Here is a 15,974-nt window from a genome sequence, read left to right on the forward strand (position 1 = left end):
CGTGGGAGCCAGGAGCCCTTTCAGCTGTCAATGGGCCACACAGCTAGAGCATACAGGCTTAGGGGAGCCCCACCAGTGCAGTGGTCCCAGCTCAGTGTCCCACTAAGCTCCCATACCCTACCTCATTGGTGGTCTCAGAAGTCCAGGTCAGACACTGCCCTACACCCACCCCAGCCCCCAAGGGGCCGGAGCTCAGCCTGCAGTGGTCTTCCCTCATTCTTGCAGGCAGCACCGGCTGCAGGCTCAGGAAGTCGCCCCACCCTGCCCATGCCAAGTCAGGGCATGCCTGGGTGCCCCACAGAACACAGTGAGGTGGTGCTGGGTGGCTTATGAGGCCAGATCACACATGTCTTGCTCTCCTGGGTCACTCCATATGGGGGAGGCCAGCCCCAGCGCTGGGAGGACACCCAAGCATCCCTACAGAGGGGCGTCTTGAGGAAGACTCTGAAGCAGCAGCTAATAACCTGCATGGCCTGGCCAGCTGGGACAGTGAGAGGGCTCCAAAGGGGATCCCCCAGCCGCAGTCAGGCCCTTGCACGTCTGGAACCCTGGCCATCTGACTGCATCTCATGAGACCCCCGACAGAACCGCCCAGCCCAGTCACTCAGAACTCTGACCACAGATGCACAAAGAGAGCAGGTTTCATAGGCACCACTAATACACAAACAAAAATTGCATCATCATAGTAGCATGGTTGCATTAATGAAAGTGGGGGAAGGAGGGACATGAAAATGACCTTCGCAGCTCCTGCATGCCAGCCCCCCAAGTCCTGGCCTCCCTCAAGCCTTACTTCCTCTTCGCATCAGGGGCATGGCTGCTTACGCTGGTTCCCTCGATAGCAGAGCCTGAGATGGGGACATGGGCACAGGTGGTTTATTTGTGATGACCAGGTGAGGGAGCCAACACAGGTGTGTGATCGAGGTCTCAGCTGGTTTCAGGACCTCCTGGGAAGTGTGCCGGACACCTGAGGAAGGTCCTTCTGCAGATGGGAGGCAGGCGTATCCGCCACAGCCTGGCCACACTGCGTAGGGCTGGCCCTCCTCTGCCCTTTGGGGCTTGGTACACAAGGAAGGCAGGCACTGAGGAGGAGGGTCCAAGCTCGCTCAGAATGGGCCACTGCCACTGAAATCAGGGCACAGGGGGGATGTGAGGTGGCCCAGAGAGCATTGTTCCCCACACTTACTCTCTTCCTAGATGTATACTCCTGCACCCCTCTTCTGTTTACCTAACTTACCACTAAACAACAAGCTCTTTTTAATCTTGTTTGACCCTCAGGGCTGGAGGAGGATTCAAAAGACAGTCATAAAGACATCTACTGAGCACCTGCTCTGCGCAGGCAGAAGCAACGCAGCACTTGACAGGCACCATCTTGTGGGGTCTTCCCAAGAGCCCTGTGAGGTTGGAGCTGTTACCATGACATTTATAGATGGGGAAACTGAGGCCAGGAGAGGTGAAAGTGTGCAGCACAGTGATGGCGGCTCAAGAGCTGCTGCTGGTGCCATTAGCTCACCCATGCCCTCCGTGGCTAGATCTAGGTCCCCTAGCCTGGGCCCCTCCTGTAGGGCCCTGGGAGGAGGCTTTCCAGAAATCCACTTAGCGCTGACCTCGTCTTTGTCCTCCTTGGAGCTAATCTGCTAATCCTGCCAGACCCAGAGGGCTCACCACCGTCTAGACCGTCCTACACGGTCGGCGCCCCCTCCAGCAATCCCCTGCCTGCTGGGGGCCTCCTCCTGGCCATGCCTCCAGGGCAGGGCAGGTCCAGTGACTGGGGCAGGTGGAGCTGGGATTCTTTCTGTGGAACATACCTCAATCCTGGGGGAGATTCTGGAGTCTGGAATTCAGAAGACTGGGCCTGGCTTCTAACCCCACCTTTTCAAGGCTCAGCCATCATCTCTGAGGCCCCATTTTCTCCTCTGTCAAACACAATCACTTTGAGCTCTCTTCCGGCTACGAAATCCCAGGATTCTCCCCAAGCCTCTTCATGCCCGGCCCTTCCACTCACAGCAGTTGGACGGCTCTGGCTTCACCAGGACTGGGTTTGAATCTTGACTCTGTTTTCACTTAGCTTCTGCTTCCTAATCTGCAAAACGGGGGTGTCAGGGATTCCTCTGCAGGGCTCAGTGTGGACTTGGTGGGTAGGTGTAAGTCCCTGGCATGTGGTCAGCACTCGGTGAATGTCTGAGAACCGAAAAGAATCCGGCAAGGAGGAGTCTCCTCCTTTGCTCCCAACTCCCTGCAGGATGACAAGAGTGTGGGGAGGAAGGAGACTCCAGCCTCTTGGGAGCCCACTCACCCCAGCAAATTTGGGTGGCTGGGATAGAACCTCTCTGGGATTTTGGGCAGGAGAAGAGGAAAATAGCATGAAACAGGCAGGGGGAGTTGGTGCTGCTCAGGCTAGATGAAGCCAAACATTTAATTATTCATGCTTTTTTCTGAGACAGGCTCTTGCTCTTTCACTTAGGCTGGGGTGCGGTGGTGCAATCAGGGCTGACTCTAGCCTTGACCTCTTAGGATCAGGTGATCCTCCCCCCTTAGCCTCCCGAGCAGCTGGGACTATAGGAGCATAACACCATGTCTGACTCATTTTTTATTTTTTGTAGAGATAGGGTCCCACTATGTTACCTAGACTGGTCTTGAATTCCTGGGCTCAAGTGATCCTCCTGCCTCAGCCTCCCAAAGTGCTGGGATTATAGTGTGAGTCACTTTGACTGGCCTGAAGCTAAACATTTAAAAAATAAGAATTAAAATGCAGCCACAATGAAATGGGAAGGGGCTGCTTTTACAGGTGCTGAACTTCCCGGCAATAGAAGCATTTAATGGGAGGTTCCCTTTTTCCTAGGACCTCACAGCTGGAGCACCAGGGATGTTGCCTTGACCTTCCCATGTGTGGATCTCTGCTTGAACACACCAAGTACAGGACACCCTATTTAGCAGTTAAACATGGGAATTGTACCAGCTTTACTCCCAACTTGCTGGGCAATCTTTGGGAGTTGCTGACATTCTCTGTGCCTCATCAGCAAAACAGGGAGAACACTAGCCCTCCCAGTATGGGCTGTGTGAGGACTAAATGAGCTGATGAGCCCAGATTTGAACCCGGGTCTGCAAGGTTATGTCCTCTGAGACATCCCCACCCCTACCCTTAAGGACCAGGGGCCTCTGGACACCATCAGCTCACCCACCTGTCCAGGATTTGCATGCACCAGCTCTGTGCCAGATGCTGGGCATGGGGACATGCCAGATGAGGTGTGGACTGTGACCTGTGTTGTCACTGATTGGGGGACTTTCTGGCAGAGTGGAGAGTGTAGTGGGCTGAGAGACAGGAGGGCCAGCGGAGGCTGAGCTCTCAGAGGTGGCGGCAGCTGATGGGGACCACGCAATGGGAAGGACAGAAGCCCTGGAATAGTCTGGGGTGAACTTCCAGGCAAAAGGAGCAGCAGGTGCAAACGCCCTTAGCTGGGAAGGAAACTTTGGGTTGGAGGAAGAGCTTGGCGCTGAGAGAGGTGGCAGCCAGGTGGCAGGGAGGCAGCCCAGTCAGGTGGTCTTGGGACAGTTTAGGGTCTCTGGCCTTCACCAGTGAGGCGGTGCCTGGAGGCTTTTGCAGAGGAAGGCGGCTCTCACTCCCACCTTCCCGGGGTCTCTCTGGCTGCTGAGGGTGGATGGGTGGAAGAGCATCTTTTGGGGAAGTGGAGGCAGGACTGGGGCAGTTGAACATCTGACTGGGCCAAGGGCCCAGGGATTGGCATGGAAAAGGGCTGGGTGGGTAAGGCCCCCTGGGAGACCCCAGCTTGCCTCTGTTTCCCCCTGTCCTGGGGCCTTCTGCATGAACCAGCACTGGTTTTTCCAGTAACCGGAGCCACAAGCCTCCCTAGGAAGGGTTGACCTAGAAGAGGATGTCCTCAAGGTCCCCAAGGGCTAGAGGCTGAGATGCCGCCCTCACCTGGGCTGGCCTTGCAGCCTGGAGGCACGGGGTGGTGCAGCTCAGGCAGGCCCCGTCCACAGGCCTTCCCGCTCTTCTGAGCACCACGTGTCCCGTGGGCGCCCTACCCGTCCTGATAACACGGGGGTCCGGGGGCCTCGAAGCCGGTCTGACCGCAAGTACCCGGGCCGGGTGGCTGCTGTCTTGTCGCCCCAGCCCATCCCCTCAGTCAGCCCGCCTGGCGGCAGGGGACCCAGCCCCAGTCGACTTAGGGGGAAACTGAGAACTCCAGAAGTTTCGTCAACTCCATGGCCTCGTCCACATCCCGCCCTCTGCCTCCTCACTCGGGCTTCAAAACTGCCCCTCCGACGCCCGCCCGCCCCAGGCCGACCTGGCCTAGGCGCCCGCCAGGTACACGAGCCAAGGTCAGCCCCCGAGGCCGCCCGCGCGGCCGCAGCCACCTCCTCCCAGCCCAGGGGCGGCCTCGGGGGAGGCGAGCGCGCGGCCGCGGCGTGGGGAACGCTCCCATTGGGCCGTGCCCCCACGTGACCCGGTGGGTCCGGCGCGCGCCCCAAGCTGGCGGCGCCGCGGCCGCGCCTGTGCACGAGGGCGCGCGCGTCCCGAGCCCTCCGCCCGTCGTGCCGGCGCCGCCCGGACCGCCAGGTCAGTCTCCTCCGCGCCCGCTCGGGGCGGGGGCGCGCGGCGCTTTGTGCAGGCGCGTGGGGGGCCGTCCGCGCGCGAGCTCGCCGCCCGCTCTGGGCACGGCTCGGGGCCGCGCAGCCGGGAGGGCCGCCGCCTTCCCCCTGCCGGCGCGTCCCGGGACCCTTCGCCTGGCGTCCGCTCCGGCGGGAACGTGGGCCTGGAGGCTACCACGTGCCGGGGCCGAGCCCCGGGAGGCTGCTGTTTCCCCTGGCGAGCCACAGGACACCCCTGGCTGGAAGGGGTGACCCGCTCCCGTTTCTGGGTGCGCGGGAGACCTCCTACCCTGAGTTCATCCTGCCCAGGGTCCCGCCCAGGATCTGGCTCTACCCCCGTTAAGCGCTCAGTTTCCTCAGCTGCACAGTTTGGAGGGCTGGAACCCCACAGCCTTCCGTGCCTCCAGGGCGGGTCGTGGATGTCAATGGAGGTCACGGGGAAGCCGAGCGTCAGGTCTCAGGCCGGGTGGAGTCCGGCTCAGACCATACCAGTGTTGGGACTCGGGCGGCGCCTCAGCCCTTCAAGCAGCACCCCGGTAGAATCAGGTCAGCAGCCTTGATCCACGTGCCTCAGGATTAAACGGGTGACGCCTGACACGCCCCTGGGCAGCTGGTGGCCGCCGGGGTGGGGTGGTGGCATGCTTAGCTCCAAGTGGGCAGAGCAGTTTCACCCTGGCCTGTCGCTTCCCGAAGGGAAGCCCTTTATGAGGGAGGCTTCCCTGGTCCTCTCTGATAGCGGCTCCAAGGGCAGCGTGGGGTCCAGGCTAGCTGGTCACACTGTGTGCCCGAGCACCCTCAGCCAAGGCAGAAAGGCACGTGCTGCACCTCCTCTCTCTGCCTGCAGGCTCTGGGGTGTGCCCTGCTCATGATGGTGAGTGCTGGGCGTCCACCTAGTCTGCGGACCCTGGGGGCCCTGTTCCCAGGCTGGAGCAGTGTCCTCAGCTGCAGACCAGAGGAGTTCACTGAACACAGGGTGCCTGTGGCCTTACACAGACAGAAGCCCCCTGGCAGCCCTGTGCAGAGCCGTGCTTCACAGAGTTCCTGCAATCCTCCCAAGAAGTTCATTAACCCCATTTCTCAGATGAGGAGATGGAGGCCCAGAAAGGTGGAGTTGGTGCAACCCCTAGCCTGTACGGCTAAGCAGAGCCTTGGTGTTCCCATCTGTGAAGGCGGCGTTGGAGCTGCTGTCAATGGGTGGCTCCGAGCCTGTCACCTGAGTGGAATTAGCCACTGGGGGTCTCCCAATCACCATGCTGGCCCCCCTCACTCTGGTTACTAAGGAGGAGAAGCTGCCCTGTGTAGGAATTCCTGGACTGTTTCCAAATAGCCCTGCTAGGGAACTGGTCACCCCTCAACACCCCCAACATGTTCGCCAAGCACTCTGTGCCAGGCCCAGTGCTGGACCTGGAGCTGGGGCATGGCTGGCTGGTGGAGCAGGGCAGGTTGCGGACAGGCCCCCACAGGCAGTCAGCATGAAGAGTGCTGGACCTGGAGGGGGGGCATGGCTGGCTGGCTGAGCGGGGCAGGTTGCGGACAGGCCCCCACAGGCAGTCAGCAGGAGGGAGAAAATGCAGGCGGGGATGAGACGCAGCCTCCAGGTGGTTTCCTCAGCTACCTGCTCCTCTCTGCCTTTGCCCTCCTCCCGGAAGCCTGCCCTGAGTAAGGCTGGGGGCCTCAGTTGGTCCTCTCTCTGTCCTCAGTACCAGCCCAGGACATGGGGAGGGTGGCTGGCTGAGGCAGTCAGGCACTGGACATGGGAGACAGCAGGAAGGCCGGGTGGGTGGCTTCTTTCTCAGACAAGTGGGCAGTTTGGATGGTGAGGAGGTCTTGGAGTCACCATGGGTGGCTGGGCTCAAAAATGACACGAGGGCACGCTTAACAAATACTTAACTAAATCCTGAATTGGCATTGGCCAATTTCTGTGGTGTAACTACACCCAAGCTACACAGATGTGACTTTACTGGCTGAGGACTCGGGCAGAGGTACACACAGCCTGAGAGGGGCACATAAGCTGGTGTGAGCCCTCCCGCTCACCGCCAGGGTGGGCAGAGTGTCCGCTGGTGCCCAGTGCCTATGCACGTGACCTCCTTAGGGAGTTACATCCAGATGGCGGTGATACAGCTTGGGGAGGCCTCTTCCTGGTTGGCAGGTCCTGGCGAAAGGGAGAGTTGAGTGGAAAGGGTACCGGGTTGGTGCCCAGGTGGCATTTGGCCAGAGGGGCTGAGCGGCGAGCTTCTGGGCCTGGGGCTGACAGATAGCAGTGATTTTTTGCCCCCCAAGACCTTGGGCTTGCCTTGTTCCATGAAGGTCCCAAACCTGACCAAAGGCTGTAACCAGATGGCTGCTGTCCCAGACCACCCCAGGGCACTTTCTCACCTCAAGAGCACCGCTTCTCCCTACCTCCACCTTGGCCACCCTTGCTGTCACCTACTCCGTCTGATCCCTGGCACCCCTCCCTGCCCTCAGTGGCGTTTCCTAGCAAGTGCAGCAGGCCGAGGCTGGGCTAGAGGCAGGAGGGCCTGGTTTCCCAGTGTCTTACTGGATGCTTGACTTCTTTTTTTTTTTTTTTTTTGAGACAGAGTCTCGCTCTGTCACCCAGGCTGGAGTGCAGTGGCCCGCTCTCTGCTCACTGCAAGCTCCGCCTCCCGGGTTCGCGCAATTCTCCTGCCTCAGCCTCCCGAGCAGCTGGGACTACAGGCGCCCGCCACCTCGCCCGGCTTATTTTTTTTGTATTTTTAGTAGAGACGGGGTTTCACCATGTTAGCCAGGATGGTCTCGATCTCCTGACCTCGTGATCCGCCCGTCTCGGCCTCCCAAAGTGCTGGGATTACAGGCTTGAGCCACCGCGCCCGGCCTGGATGCTTGACTTCTTGCTCCTCTGTTTCCACACCTGTAAAATGGGAGCAATGATGGGTCTTCCTGGCAGGAAATGGTGAGGCTCGGTCACACGGGTGAACATGTGTGAGGTAAAAAAGACTTCCCACCCCTCCTTCTGACCTGGACCTGCTCGCAGGACCCATAGGCAGGAACCTGGGCAAGGTCCGAGGGCCGATGAGCCCCGCCCTCTCTGCACAGTTCAGAGTTGGGTGGGAATGGCCGTGGGCCGTGGGTGGAGGTTCAGAGTTGGGTGGGAGTGGCTGTGGGCCGCAGGAGGAGGTACTGCACTTCGCACAGGTACGTGGTCGGGGTGGCATCGCCGCTGCCTGATTTCGGTGTGCTGCGAGTGGGGTGGGTGCGGTTGGGGGCAGCCCGGGGTGTGCCCCATGCCTGCCAATCGGGTAGGCTGGCCTCCCTGGGGGTCGGGTGGAGTGGGGCCTCCCGGAGGTGGGACGGGGACATAGACAGGTGTTTCCTTCCACCCAGGAGCCCGAGCAGAGAGTGGAGGGTCCTGGCAGCCGCCTATGGCAGCTGAGAGCTGCGCTCTTTAGCCAAGTGGGATCAGGGCTACGTGGACACAGCCGGTGCCAGTGTGGGTGGGGCAAGAGCTGTGGGTTCCGATGGCCCAGTAGTTCACCTGGCAGAAAGGGTGCACATGTCTCCCCTCCTTGGGGCGCCTCAGGTCAGGATCCTGAGAACCTCACTTATCTTTTGAGCTGCGCCAAGGCTGTTGTACAAAAGACAGTTTAGAAAAGGTGAGGCTCTTCTTCCCAGCCAAGGGTGTGGCCCTAAGGACCCCTCTCCAGGTCATCAGGTGGCATGGAATCTGGCCCCGGGCCGCCCGTCCAGCATTCCTCTCTCACCGAGCCCCCAACCCTGGAGCACCTACTGTGTATGCCTGCTCTGGCCCATTGGGAACAGGACAGTCTCAAGCCCTGCCCCGAGGAGCTGGCACCAAGTGGAGCAGCTGTGCCACAGGCACACGGGGGACAAAGGGCACCTGCTGATGATTGGGCCTGGAAGAGATGAGGTGGGGATGGGGGCTACAGAGTGGGGGGAGGTGGCCTCGGGAAAGGCTAACTTGGCCACGCCAGCTTGGCTATGTCACCTTCTGAGCCTCAGTGTACCCTTCTCTCGTGGGACGAGACCACGCATAACCTGATGGGCTGCGTGTGCGGAGCAGACAAGCTGACGTGTGGGCCCTGAGTGCACTGAGCCTGCTGGGGTTCCAGGCACAGTGGACGAAGGATCCAGGGAACGAAACAGCCTGGGCTGCACTCTCTGTGACCTGCCCTTGAGCCAGGTGTTCCTGTGGGAGGGTGGCCGGGCTGGCTGGGGGCTTGGATCCTGCAGCCTCTCCTCCCTTGCTGTTTTGCTGGCCAGGGAGAAAGCCAGGCTGGAAGGCCCCAGAGGGCTCAACGGGATGAACGCAGGTTGATTGGTGTTGAATGTGGCTTCAGCCACCTCCTCAGGGCCAGAGTGGCTCCTGGAGCAGGAGTGAGAGCTGTGTTACAGGCAGGGAAGCCAGGGCTTGGGGAAGGTAGTTGCCAGGGTGTGCAGGGCTGTGCCGACCCCATTCTGGTAGGTCTCTGTGACAACAGGGCAGGCCGTCTGCCCATTGTACAGTGAGAGGCTGAGGCTCTGTCACTTCATGAGGTCACACAGGCTCCAGGCAATGGGGGCTCTCTGAAGGAGGTCCCAGTGACCGGGATGGAGCCCCCCGGGTGGGCTGGGACATCTTCCTGTAAGGCCTGTCCTGGGTTGGGGTTGGGTGGCAGAGGACAGGAGTCCTGCTGGGAAGGGCCTCTGCCATGCCCAGCTCCTACCACAAGTACAGAACAATGACAGCTCTGCCACCTGGCTGCCCCACCCTGGGCACATGCTCCCCGCTGGCCTCAGTTGGGGTACAGTGAGTCAGGAGGTGAAGGTGGGGTGCACATCCCCTGCAAACCCTCACAAGGCAGGTGGGGGGGGCGGGTACTGGGCATGAGAACCCTGCCTCGGGGCCTGAGTGCCTCAGTGGCTGTGGAGCCTGGTTTTGACCTCTTTGGGACCAGTGTTCTTGTCTATAAAAGGCAGTGATTTTTCTGGATAGTTCAGTAAGGTTCTGTTATCCTTGCCCATCGGAGCTGGAAGGGAGTTGAACAACATGTTTTGCAGAAATTAGACCTCAGTTGGGCATTGCTCCTCCTGCTGCCCCTGGTTCTGAGGCCTTGGCACCACTAGCCCGCTCTCTGTCCAGGGTCGGCCTGGCTCCTGCGTTTATTATGTGTGAGCCTGGCTGTGTGTGGCTGAGTCCTGGACGGGCCGAGACCGGGACGTGGGACCCTGGACAGTCAGCACAGGCAGAGCAGGGAGGGAGGTGTCTGCTTGAGGCCTGCCTGGAGGTGCCCAGGCTGGAGCCCTTGGCCCTGGAAGATGTGGTCAGGGTCCAGTGGTGTTGGGATGGCCGAGAAGAGGGCTCCTGTGCCCTCTGCCTGGGGCTTGGCCTAGCCAGTGCTCAGGGTTTGTCTGCTGGATGAGAGGTGGAGTGGGCCAGTGGGGCCCAGGTCTCTTGCTAGGTGACCCTCAGAGGTGGGCATAACATCCCTTGGAGTCTCTGCTCTGCACTTGCAAATAAGAGGCTGGACCAGATGAGTGGTTGTAAGGTGGGGAAGCACCCCCGGATTGCTTGGTTCTGTTTGAGGCACAGCCCCCGACTCCCAGAGATTCCACTACCCCTGCAGGAGCCACCATTACTGATGTGGGCAGATGGGAGTCTGGGAACCCCCTAGACTGCGGCATGCTAGGGTTCAAGTCCCTGACTCCCATCCTGGGGCATGGAGTGGCAGAGCCAGGGAATGTTCTAGAGCAAGGCTATGAGGTGGGGCAGGGCCTGGGGGGATCAGATTTCCCTGGGGTGGGGTCTGACTCCCATCCTGGGGCATGGAGTGGCAGAGCCAGGGAATGTTCTAGAGCGAGGCGGTGAGGTGGGGCAGGGCCTGGGGGGATCAGATTTCCCTGGGGTGAGGTCTGACTCCCATCCTGGGGCATGGAGTGGCAGAGCCAGGGAATGTTCTAGAGCAAGGCGGTGAGGTGGGGCAGGGCCTGGGGGGATCAGAGTTCCCTGGGGTGGGTCCTGGAAATGGGGCATTAGGAGGGAGGCTCTAACCCTGGGAGTTGGAGGGTCTCGGGTCCGTGGCTGAGCGTGGATGTGCTAGACCTGGACTCTGGAAGCTGAATACCCCCGGATGAGGGTGCTCGGGGCCTGGCTGGGGAGACGCTTGCCTTGGTCTTCCCAGTGTCCGGGCCTGGGCTGCCCAGGGGACGCTTCAGTTGATGACGTCATTGTCCAAGAGGCTCTTCTCTTGGACCTCAGTTTCCCCTTCTGCAGGATGGGCTGGACCCAGTCTCTCTAGCTTTACCACCCCCCCGTCCCTCCGGAGAGCTGCAGGAGCCTGTTCCCACGGCCTCGTCCTCACCCGCCACGGAGACCTCGAACCCAGGCCTGGCCCAGCTAGAGGAGGTGACGGGTGGCCCTGCCCTGTCCCTGTCCCCATCTCGGTCCCCTTCCCACGGGACCGGTGCTCCCGGCTGCTCTCCTGGCCCTGGGGCCCTCCTGTGACTCAGGCTTCCTGGAAGAGGCTTGGGAGGGCTTGGAGGATTCCCCGCCACCCCACCCAGGTTTTCTTCCCGCCCGCCTCAGGTCCCCGTCACCACCCGTGCTGCGGCACACAGTGTGCTTTACCTGCTCATCCACTCTGCCCCTGCCCCTAGAGCGGGTACCTCTTACTCCTGGCACCCCCACTCTGGCATCTTCTACTGATGCCTGGAACGCTGGCCCCCTCCTCTGGCTCGCCTGGTCCTGGGGCCCCTGCCAAGGCAAACATCTTCTCCTTTAATCTCCCCGTCCTGGGTCAGCCGCAGAGGCACTTCCTCCCGGGCTTTGCTTCCCTCTGGCCAGCTGCCCAGAGGCCCATCTGCTGGGAATTGCCGTGTGGAGCTCAGGGGGTCCCTGGGGGTGCCCGGGGCTCCCGGCTGCCCCTCCCCTTGGTGGCCTCCCTGTCCTCTCTGCATGGCCCTAGGGAGCTACAAGGCCTGGCCCTGGCTCTGCCAGCTCTCCCTGCTCCTGCCCTTTCTGGGCCTCAGCTTTTGTGTTTGGAGAATGGGGAGACCCCAGCCCCCACAGCAGATGGGTGAGCCCCAGCCAGCTGAGCCAAGCTGCTTGCTTCTGGGCCGGTGACTGCCATGGATGGACCGGGTTGTGGTGGCACGCCTCTTACTCTCTTCCAGGCCTGTGACCTGGCAGAGGGCTGCCCACGGGTACCTCAGTTTCCCCACCTGCCAGGTTGTGTTCTTGGGGCAGGCTGGGGACCTGCAATGGCAGCACTACGGGACCCACGAGGAGCTCACATAGGGGAGAGGTGACATTTGAACAACACTTCAAACATGTAGTTATTGTTTTCTCTTTTTTGAGATGGAGTCTCCCTCTGTTGTCCAGGCTGGAGTGCAATGGCACGATCTCAGCTCACTGCAACCTCTGCCTCCCAGGCACAAGCGATTCTCCTGACTTAGCCTCCTGAGTAGCTGGGACCACAGGCATGTACCACTATGCCCAGCTATTTTTTGTAGAGATGGCATTTCACCATGTTGTCTGGGCTGGTCTCCTGGACTCAAGGGATCCTCCTGCCTCGGCCTCCCGAAGTGCCGGGATTACAGTGTGAGCCACTGCGCCTGGCCCACTCTGTGCCCGGCCTGCCACTGCGCCCGGCCCGCCTCTGTGCCCAGCCCAAACGTGGTTATTGTTTTAGTTGCACATTTGGTCACGTTCATTATAAAAATTCAAACAGCCCGGTGAATACATGGCTGCAGTAGCTCTGGGCTTCTGCTTCATTTCACAAGAACCAGGCCGGCCTTGGGTGCGGTTCTGCGGTGTCACTTGAAATTTCCCTGGGTGTTGACTGGGGTCCTCTCCCGATGGCACCCTTGGACCCTGGTCTCTGGGTCTGGCCAGATGCTTATTAACCAGCCAACTCCCCACCCCCATGATGGGCTCTCCTAAGTGAGGCCGTGGACAGCCAGGATGTGCATCTCGGCACCGGGGTGAGTCTTTCTTGGCCCACTGGCAGAACCCTGGCTCAGACGGGAGGGTTGTTGGTGCCCGGCTGTGTGTCCTGCCACCCCCTTCATCCCTATCCTGGCTGCTATGTAGTTCCCGCCTCCCCATACCTCTTGGGGGGCTGCCCGGGCCCACACTGGCCCTGTGGGGATGACAGTAGGCAGAGAGGGGCGGTCGTGACCCCAAAGAGATCCCATGGATGAGTAGGACTTATAGACCTAGAGACGGCAGTTCCCTAGAGATTGATAGACTTGGAGATGGCAGTTCCGTTCCTGGAGCGTGTGTCCCCAAGACTTAGAAGTCACGGTGGGGCAGGAAGCAGCTAGTCAGGGTGGGCTTTTGGGAGAAGATGGCATCACGGTGCAGAGGGAGTCGTGCACGAGGCACCAGGAAGGGGCAAGCCGGGTGAGGACAGGCTCCTCCTGGGCACCCAGCACCTGATGGAACAGCATCACTCTGAATGGTACCGTCGCGAGCCTCTTCTGGGCCGGCAGCCTGAGCTCACCCAGGGCACATCCTTAAACCTCAGGGTCCCCTGGTGGCAGCTGCCATGGCTGCCCTGTTTCCCAGGGAGGGAAGCTGGTGTCTGAGGCTGGCACTCTGCTAGGTGACACAGTTGGGGAGTGGCAGTGCGGGACGGAAGACAGACGAGCTGGCACCTGCACGCCTGCACGTCGTGGTGTTGTGGCCTCCAGCCAGCCAGCTCGTCTGCTCCTTTGCAGATGAGGCCAGAGTCAGGAGCCTCTGGTGTGGAGGGGAGGGCACTGGGTTTGATGGGCTCAGGGGTCTCGCGGCTGGCCTTGGGGTAACTTGCCTGCCTGTGCTTCAGTGTCCCCCTCTGTAAACAGGGTGTCACATCCCCCCCGGCCATGTCGGAGGCTCCAAGAGGGCAGCGGGTCCATCTCAGCAGATGCTCTGCTGATGGATACTGCTGGCCGGCCCCTGCTCCCACCCTCCCCTCCTTTGGTGGCGTCCCTGGGCCGGGCTGTTCCCACGGCTGCCCAGCCACAGGAAGCCATCTGGAGGCCTTGTTTACCCCTCCCCCAGCCTCCCTGGCAGGAAGTCACCGGAAGGGCCGTCCCGAGGGGCCCCGGGCCTGTGAGGACAGCCATCGGCTCAGAGGTCTGTGCCGTGGAGTCCCAGGAAAGCATGCGGGGGCAGGGAGCTCAGAGAACAGCAGGTGGAGCGGGGTGCTGGGGCACGTGGGCCGGAGCGTGGACCAAACCATTCACCGAGCGCATCCATCTGTCCATCCACACAGTCACCTACCCATCCCCCGCTGTGGCCCCAGCAGGACCCAGCCCCATGAAGTTCACAGTCTCGGGGCACAGACAAGGCCACTCCAGCTTCAGCCCAGGGTGGCCTGTGTGATGTCAGGGCCATTCCTCCAGCTCCCGGGATCCCACACCTCTCCTGACATCACACAAGCCACCCTGGGCTGGGGCTAGAGGAGGAGACCTGGGTAGCAGCTGAGGTGTCCAGGAGAAGGGAGTTGGGGAGAGGGGTGCCGGCAGAGGGTGCAGCCTCTGGGAACATTGGAGGCCGCCCTGGGTGACGGGTCTGAGGCTGCAAGGTGTGGGTGAGGCGGGTGAAGGGAGAGGTGGGCAGGTGCAGCCGGCGGGAGCTGAGGGCATGAATGGGACCAGTCGGGGTGCTTGTGGCCCTGCAGAACCCCTCTCTCCACCACCTCCTTCAGTCCTCTGGTGCCCTGCTCAGGGCTCCCTCAGGTCACCCTGTAGGTCTGGACCCTCCTGGAGCGGGCTCAGGGGCCTGGGCTTCCACTCCACAGGATGGGTCCAGCTACCCTGGCATTTGCGGCAACCCCAGTGCCCACTGACAGGCCTGAATGTAGCAGGCTGGGTCCAGGGCCTTTCCCATAGACACTGCCAGCAGGGCCTGCCTGGCCATAGGGGGATCTGTGACCTCCGTGGGGCCTTGCGCCCTGTGTTCTTGGCGGACTCGCACCTGTCCTGGCCTCCTGCCTTCAGGAGTCTGGTGGGGTGGGGCGGGGCGGGCAACCCTGCCCCCGCCCACATGGGGAGGCTGGGGAATGGCCCTTCCGCCTCTGGCTACCCCTCTTCCCCTCCCCCATACCTCCTGCTCCCCTCTTTCCTCACTTTCCCTCCACCCCTCCCCGCTTCTGCTTCCCCTTTCCCATCCCTTTAGAAGGTGTCTACACAGGATCTTCTAGGGTGAGCCCTCCCTGAGAGTGTGTTGGGGTTTTGGGCCTGGTGGGCGTCCCCAGCCTCCCATGAAGAGGAAGTGAGCGTGAGAACCTGGGCTTTGGCGGATCCAGGTGCCTGCAGGCAGCCCTGGGGCTTGTTTGTTGGGGGCCTGGCCAGCGGGCTGGTCCAGAGTAGGAATAGATGTCTCAGGAGGGTCCCTGGCTGGTCCCAAGCACCTCCTGTGTGCACCAGGGCCACTGTTCTTCCATCCAGCCTCCCAGCAGCCCTGGGGTGTGGTGCCCCTGATTCGGAGGGAGTGACAGGACTTAGGGTTAGCCACCTCCCCAGGTCAGAGCCGGGCCAACCCCAGGATGAGCCCCGTCAGCCTCTCCATCCTGACTCGTTACGAGACAGTAAGTGAAAGAGGACATGCAACCAGCACGCAGCCCCAGAGGAAAGGCTGCAGTGGCCTCGCGCAGGGCCGAGGAGGCTGGGCACCGTGTGTGCAGCGGCACTGCCCTCCCTGGTGTTGCCGATGCTGCTGAGAAGGGAGGATGTTGTGGGATGTTGGGGGAAGCTCTGGTCTGAGAGTCCCGGGCCTCGCTGGGCCCAGGCTGGCCACAGGGCACCCCAGACTTTTTTCCTGGGCACGGTGTACAGTGAGTCCTCATGTCACGTCATCCATAAGTTCTTGGAAGCTGCGACTTTAAGCAAAGTGATGCCAGTTGTCAGTGAAAATTGGTTTAAGGAAACTAGTATTACCATAAGTTGATAGATACAGGTAAGACTTAAGTTCCTGCCAGGTACTTCTGGTTACAAAAACATCACCAAGCTTCAAATGAAGACCCCAAACACTTCTAATATTAAACACTGAAGTAAATGTGAGCTACACATAATGTAAGAAAAGTGAATTAAACAGGGAAGAGAATTGCTTCCCCAGCTTTCCGCGCGTCAGTGAGTGACAGCGGAACACACATCTGCACGGTGACCGTAGTCTCCCGGGAGTGCCTCCTGCCACCACGCACTTCAAAATCAAACAGTCACAAACGTGGTGGCTTCCTGTATTGCCATGCGTTCGTCTGACTGTGTCTATTTGACGAATTTTTATTTTGCAATAATTTTTATGCATTTATTCATTCATTTTTCCAACCCACTTTCCAGTTCAAGGTCACGAGTGGCCGAGCCTGTCTCAGCAGCTCTGGGAACGAGGTGGGACCCGACCC

The 15,974-nt window shown here is 60.6% G+C and overlaps 1 protein-coding gene across 1 annotated transcript in view; it reads left to right on the top strand.

The window, feature by feature from the left end:
* Nucleotides 1-4,472: 4,472 nt before the first annotated feature.
* Nucleotides 4,473-15,974, top strand: part of PTP4A3 (protein tyrosine phosphatase 4A3) — a 43,488-nt gene continuing 31,986 nt past the window's right edge. Inside the window, exon 1 of the mRNA XM_038000088.2 lies at nt 4,473-4,579. The gene's annotated coding sequence lies outside the window, so the exon portion shown is untranslated. The remainder of the gene's footprint in view (nt 4,580-15,974) is intronic.

The sequence above is a fragment of the Chlorocebus sabaeus genome, chromosome 8, assembly GCF_047675955.1.
Source record: "Chlorocebus sabaeus isolate Y175 chromosome 8, mChlSab1.0.hap1, whole genome shotgun sequence".
In the NCBI taxonomy this organism is placed as follows: domain Eukaryota; kingdom Metazoa; phylum Chordata; class Mammalia; order Primates; family Cercopithecidae; genus Chlorocebus; species Chlorocebus sabaeus.